We start from the raw sequence: 7,123 nt of genomic DNA on the forward strand, positions 1-7,123 counted from the left end.
TATTTTCCCTGATGCCCAGTCCAGGTAGAGAACAGGGACAAGGAAATTCCTCCCATTTAGTGGACTTGGGTCTAATCATAGAAACTTTTCCACTATTAGGGCAGGTGTTGTTACAAAGCCTGCCCACTAAGTATCAACACTGCCATGAGTTAGTAGTTGACAGCTGTCTGTCATTCTTCACATTCCCAAGTGGGAGCTTTCAGTGTGGTTGGCATATCTCTGTTTCACCATTGTATGTTGTGTGTGTTTATGGGAGAAAAGGAGGTGAGATAATTTATATTTTCATTTATAGCTCTCCAGATCACAAAGAGTCCCACCTAAATCTGAAAGGAAAACTGTACATCAGAACAAAGTTTTGGAGTATGAGCTGCATGCAAGTCTCTGGGTGGCACGTTCTTCTAACAACCCTGGGGAGATTGGTGGGTGTGTTTCATGGTGTAGGAAAAAGACTGCAAATGAGTATTTGGTGCCAAGAGTAGAAGATGGCAGATATTGATTCATATTCTCTTCTTTCTGTGTATAAGTCGGACCACATTTCCTAGCCTGCTTGGCAGTGAGCTATAACCTTGTCATGACTTCTGGCTGGTGGATTATGGTGATAGACCCATGGGGATCTCTTGTGTGCTCCTCCATGCATTCTCCATTCTGTTGTCTGTGTATCAATGCCCAAGATGACTAAAAGCAGAGCTGCTCCCCACCATCTACCTCCCGACATATATTTGAACTCTTAAGTGAATGAGAAATAACCTTATTTTGTATTAAGCCACTGAATTTGGGGATTTGTTATAGCAGCTAGCAATCCTTAAATAATTCAAAGCTTTGTGCTTTAAAACAAAAAACTCTCTCTCTCTTTTTAAAAATTTTATTTGCTTATCCATGAGAGACACAGAAAGAGAGGCAGAGACATAGGCAGAAGCAGACTCCTCATGGAGAGCCTGATGCAGAACTGGATCCCAGGCCCCTGGGATCATGACCTGAGCCAAAGGCAGACGTTCAACCATTGAGCCACCCAGGTGCCCAAAGCTTTCTGCTTTTTATTATCCGAATCAGTGCTAGCCAGGACTAATCTCTTGCCTGAAGCATTCCTGGGGTTCTTTCAATTATAATGGGAGAAAAGACTCTTGAAGAGCAGAAAAATTCTTCAACTGGTGAGATGGGGTTCAGAGAAATGTAATTAGACTATTAAGAGTTATTCGATTTCATCTTGTACCTTAGGCTGGTAAAATGAGACATAGCTCAGTTAACTTGATTCATATAGTCAAGATTATGGTGCTCAGATGAGGTTTGGTCCCATATGGATGATGTTCATTCACATCATAAAAATGAAACATTTAGTTTCATTTTGCCATTTTTTCATTGATTATTTTAATGTTAGAGGAGAGTACTTAGCATAAGAAGATGTTCACAGCAAATTAAGTGAAAAAGGCTACTAATAAAATAGTATGCTCAGCATAATCCCAATTTTAAAAAGTAAGTCAAAAGCCTACAAGTGCATTTACAGACACATTGACCTAGAAAGATGACACCAAAATGTTGAGTGCTCATCTGTAGGCAGCAGTACTTCATGTAATTTTTGTATTTGTCTTTATCCTATTTGATATTTTTCACTCTTCTCAGTGGACATGCATCACCTCTATTAACAACAACAAAGGCAATAGAAGTTATTTTTAAGGAAAAGACAAAGAAAATAATGTGATCTTGGAACTGAAAAAAATCCAGTCTCTTTAGCCACCATTACTGTGAGTATTTTGTTAAGCTCATATTCCAGCAGAGACTTAGGGAATCCTTCAGCCCATCATTAATGTTAAAGCTGCAAGCAGCAATCTCCTGACTGGGATGATTGGTCATAAGGATTTTGTTTAGAACTTGAAAAGTTAGGGACGCCTGGGTGGCTCAGTCAGTTAAGTGTCTGTCTTCAGCTCAGGTAATGATCCCAGGGTCCTGGCGTGGAGCTCGACATTTGGCTGTCTGCTCATAGGGGAGCCTGGTTCTCCCTCTGCCCACTGCCTCCCCTCTACCCTTGATTATCCTCTCTCTCTGTCAAATAAATAATAAAAGTCTTAAAAAAAAAAAGGACTTGAAAAGTTAGATTACCCTGAGAGCCTTGTATTTTAAAGAACTATTAATTTCTTTCCAAAAAACACATCTCTACACTTCTATTACATTTGGGATACATAGTGCTCCTTTCCCAGTCTTAAGTGCTGAACTCAGGCAAATATGGCTGCGTGAGTGTTGCAGTATTGTCAGCATCAGAGCCCTGATTTTCTTCTGTTTAGATTATCACATCCTGGTTAAGGATGTGTTGGTGGGTCTTCCCTTCCTGAGATCAACAGAGTTCCACCTGCAGGTTAAAAACCATTCACGTTCCAAGGGAGGGGAAGATTGATCAAAACAAGAGTTTCTGGAATGTTAAGTACCAGGCAAACTGTGGAAGGAGCCTCGGTGTCCATCGAAAGATGAATGGATAAAGAAGATGTGGTTTATGTATACAATGGAATATTACTCAGCTATTAGAAATGACAAATACCCACCGTTTGCTTCAAGTGGATGGAACTGGAGGGTATTATGCTGAGTGAAGTAAGTCAATCGGAGAAGGACAAAAATTATATGTTCTCATTCATTTGGGGAATATAAATAATAGTGAAAGGGAATAGAAGGGAAGGGAGAAGTGGGTAGGAAATATCAGAAAGGGAGACAGAACATAAAGACTCCTAACTCTGGGACAGGAACTAGGGGTGGTGGAAGGGGAGGAGGGCGGGGGTGGGGGTGAATGGGTGACGGGCACTGAGGGGGGCACTTGACGGGATGAGCACTGGGTGTTATTCTGTATGTTGGCAAATTGAACACCAAAAAAATTAAATTTATTATTAAAAAAAAAGTACCAGGCAAGGAACTGAGATTTCAGCACCCCCTCCCTCTGCCTTGAGCCACAATTGCCACTTCCATTCTTTCTTTAATGTTCTTGTTTTAGAATCCATCTTGTAACATAAATATTCCCTTACTAAAAGAGAATAAAGCCGTAGTCCTTGTATTAGGAAAGTCTTCAACTTTGGAAAACTTTTCAGCTTTCTATTTTGACCCTAAACACGATCTTAGAAAAAAGCATGGGGTTAGATTAACATTTGTCTGCTGGACTTCATTGCTCTGTAAATTCTAAGAATTCACTCTGGAAAGATCCAGAGAGCTAATGATATAAACATGAGAAATAGAAATACATTTTGTGAGGAAGCGTGGCTTATCGGAATGGAGGCCAGTGGATACAGGGTCAAACCGCAGCTATGTCACTTGCATGTGGCATGACCTGAGGCTAGCCTTGAGCTTCTTGGAACTTGTTCTTTCACTGGGAAAATGAGGGTCATAGGATCTATCTTGAAGTATTGTTGGGAGAATGAAGTGACAAATGTATGAAAAACACCTCACACAGTGCCTGTTACTCAGTAGATGTCTATTAGTGTTGGTTCTCTTTCCCATACTCCAGGAGTCGTTAGATTAGGTTTGGGGAGAAGCTAAGACAAAACAAAACCAGATTGGAGGAGCGTGTTGGGATAATACAAGGATAAGGCTGAAAAGTAAGGGATGAATTTATAAAATGTGAAAGAGCAATTTTACCTCAAAACATAAGACATAAGTACACAGGAGTGCTACTGAGAAGGCTACCCCCCCAAAAGGCAGATCAGACTTTCACCTGCAGAGCTACCGCTCTGAAAAATGACCCCTTTCATGGGCCACGCATTACTGGTCAACTTTCCAAAGCAGCCATCTTTTCTGCTGTAGCAAATAAAGCTTTTCAAAATGGCAAGTCTCACCACCATCACAATGGCCGAGTTAATGGACGGAAAAGGAAAAAAGAAAAGACTGCTCATGAATGTAGAATATTCATCACTTATTTACATTAATTAAGGAATTCCAATAACACTTAGGAATCAAGCTCCATGGCTTGCATAGTTAAACCAATCAGATTGGGATTATATTATTTGCATTATTTGACACTTACATGTGGACACACCTCCCCAACTATCTAGTATGGAATCAGCAGTTGACATAAAATTGTTGATTCAGGGGGTTGTTAGGCCAATAAGTGACTCTGTATTGCTGACCCCAATCTAGATCTGAAGAGTCACTACCTAAGAATTTTTAGGCAATCAATTGCAGTTCCACAAAAAACTAGCTTCTGCCTAGTTTTGATCTTCAAGATCATTCTAAGTGACTTTATAGCTCCCTAGGGGGAGCTCCAGTTTAGGTTTTTAATACAAACTGTCATTCTTAAAGCAGCACAGTTTAAGAGAAGCAGTCGAGTACAGGGATTAAGAGCATAGACCTATTGGGTTTACAATTTATTTTTGCCACATAGGTTCTGTGTGAATATGGCCAAATTACTTCACTTCTTTGTGTCTTCATTTCTTCATCATAAAACGTGTTGTAATAAAGTGCTTTCTTAAAAGGATTAAATGAATTGAAACAGGTAAAGCATGAAGAACAGTACTAGTGCATAGCAAGTGCACTGTGTCCATAACCTACTCAATCATGTCCTTGGTATGGTTTCAAGTTATTTTTAAAGTTTAACTAGTACAAAGAATGCTGTGATGAGCATTCTTATGTATACTCGTCTCTTATAAGATACACTAGCAAAAATATGTATATAAGAATACTCATGTGGGATGTTCACATAGGGATATGATTTGCCTAATTGTTCTCCAAAAGTTGTACCATTATACACTCTAGCCAACATGGTACATGACAGTTAATTTCCCCAGACTTTTGCCCAAACTAGGTTTTATAATTAAAAACAAAATTTTTTATCTAATAGGTGAATATGCATTAGTCTCCCTTTATCCATAACTTTACTTTCTGCCATTTCAGTTACCTGAGGTCAACCTCAGCCCAGAAGCAGATGATCCTCCTTCCAATGTATTGTCAGATGTATTATATCAGAAGGTTAATAGTGGCCTAACGCTGTGTCCCCAAGCCCTCGCAGGCATTTTATCATCTTCACCTCATCACACAGGCACTTTATCATCTCATATCATCACAACAAGAAGAGTGAGTATCATACAACAAGATATTTCCGGAGAGAGATCAGTCATATAACTTTTCTTACAGTATATTGTAATAATTATTCTGTTTTATTTAGTTGATGTTAATCTCTTACTTTGCCTAATTTATGAATTATACTTGATCATAGGTACATAGGTATGATCAAGTTTAAAATATATATATGGTTTTATACTATCCATGGTTTCTGGCATCTGACTGGGGATCTTGGAACATATCCTTCATGGATAAGGGTAGACCACTGTAACTAATCTTTGACACATTGAATTATAATATAAATTATAATATAAATAGTGTGTACCCCCAGAAGACCCATAAGGCAACAAAATTGGGCAGAAACCATACATTATATATTTTCAATTTTTAATAGAACACTCTCACAGTTACCTAACATCAAGATTTATGAAATTCTTATCTTTTCTTTCCATAATACTTCTATGTGTCTTCATTTTGAATCTAGGGCCTATGAAATAAAGTATAATTTATTTCTTTTGATTTTCTTCCTTTTAAAATCTACAGACATTGTGAATACATTGTTAAGTCAAACCGCCTTTGCTCCTTTTTTGAGTCCTCAAGTTAGGATTCTTTTTTGCCACTTAGGTTCTGTGTGAACTTGGACAAGTGCATGAAAAACATCTCGTCAGCCTTGTCGGTTTCAGTTGCTTTCTTTTCCATCTTGTTCGCCCTCTGCTGGTTTTTCAGAAGAAGAACATGAATGATAAGAACAATGTTCTCTGAGCCTGTGAGATTTTTTCTTGTTTTTGTTTTTGGAAGTCAAAATTCCAGTTGACCATGTCCTACCCTCACCCTGCCACACACATACAAGTTATAAAAGATGTTGAAAGAAGACATGTGTATTTAAATGGATTATATTAGATTTATTAGATTAGTTTCAATTATTGGTATTTGGAGATAAGACATAGGAGGGAAGAAAACCCTCCTTAGCCTCTTTTTATGTACTTCTTATTGTTTAGTCTTCACCTATGGATTTTCTCAGGTGCATAACTGCACCTACATCATAAATTCACAGTGTAGAATATATATATCCTGGAGCCCTGCCAATGTGGGGAACCCAGAGCTGAAAGTGGACAAGCAGAATACTAGATATGGAGAAAAGTCAATGGCATTGAAGCATATTTAGAAGTAGAATCTTCTGAAGGATTGAATTGGAGGCAAGAGATGAGCAAAATAGAAGAGTCAAGAGTAATTTCTAGGTTTCTAATTCTGGTTCCAGAATGAATGTGTTATTATTTGTTAATATAAGGAGAGAACCAGCAATGGAATTGGAGATGAAACCAGCACTTTGGCGTGATGATCAGGAATTCATATGGACCTTAAAAGATATCCATGAGGTAGTCAAGTAGAGATGTTAGGTGTGCAGTTGAATATGTGACCATGGAGTTAGGAGGAGAGATTTGAGCTGAAGCTATTAATGGGAGCTGTGGCATATAAATTGTATGTGAAGATATCAGAGGGGATGAGAATATTTGAATATAGAAGATAGTGAAGAGAAGAAGACCCAGGACCAAGTTTTGAGGATGATCAGGTGTCAAAGGTTAATAATTGAGCAGAGAAAGAGAACTTAGCAGAGGACACTTAAAAAGAGAGGCTAATAACATAGGAGAAAAAGTAGAACGAAGATAGGGTATCAGAGAGCTGGAGAGAAGAGTTTGTAAAAGTGGTTAGTGGTCAACTAAGTCAAAAGCAACTGAGAATTCGAGATATTTGAGGCCAGAGACCCATTCGTTGGATTTGGCAATGCAGAGGGCACTGGTGAAGTTGACAAGCACTTTCAGTACAGTCAAGTAATGGGCATGGAAACTAGTTCAGGGGAGGTGAGAAACAAATGGTTGTGTGTTCTTGACCCCGTCCATCACACACCTGCACACACACAAACACACCACAGTACAAACACATAGCAGTGACTGATAAAGTCTCTTAAAGATATTTGAGAGAGTATCATTGTATCTGGCAGAAAAATTTATCCCTTGGGTCTTTGACTCCTAAACCATGAGAGCCTAGGATTATGAAGATTGTAACAAAAATGTTGGAGGGAGTCCTTGAATATTCA

The 7,123-nt window shown here is 38.6% G+C and overlaps 1 long non-coding RNA gene across 1 annotated transcript; it reads left to right on the forward strand.

The window, feature by feature from the left end:
• The first annotated feature begins 1,616 nt into the window (after positions 1-1,616).
• On the forward strand, positions 1,617-5,883 carry LOC140632888 (uncharacterized). The gene is made up of 4 exons (XR_012030543.1): positions 1,617-1,739; positions 2,348-2,577; positions 4,861-5,040; positions 5,653-5,883. It is a non-coding gene; the product is annotated as an uncharacterized lncRNA (long non-coding RNA).
• The last annotated feature ends 1,240 nt before the right edge of the window (positions 5,884-7,123 follow it).

This window comes from Canis lupus, chromosome 5 (genome assembly GCF_048164855.1).
Source record: "Canis lupus baileyi chromosome 5, mCanLup2.hap1, whole genome shotgun sequence".
NCBI classification, from domain to species: domain Eukaryota; kingdom Metazoa; phylum Chordata; class Mammalia; order Carnivora; family Canidae; genus Canis; species Canis lupus.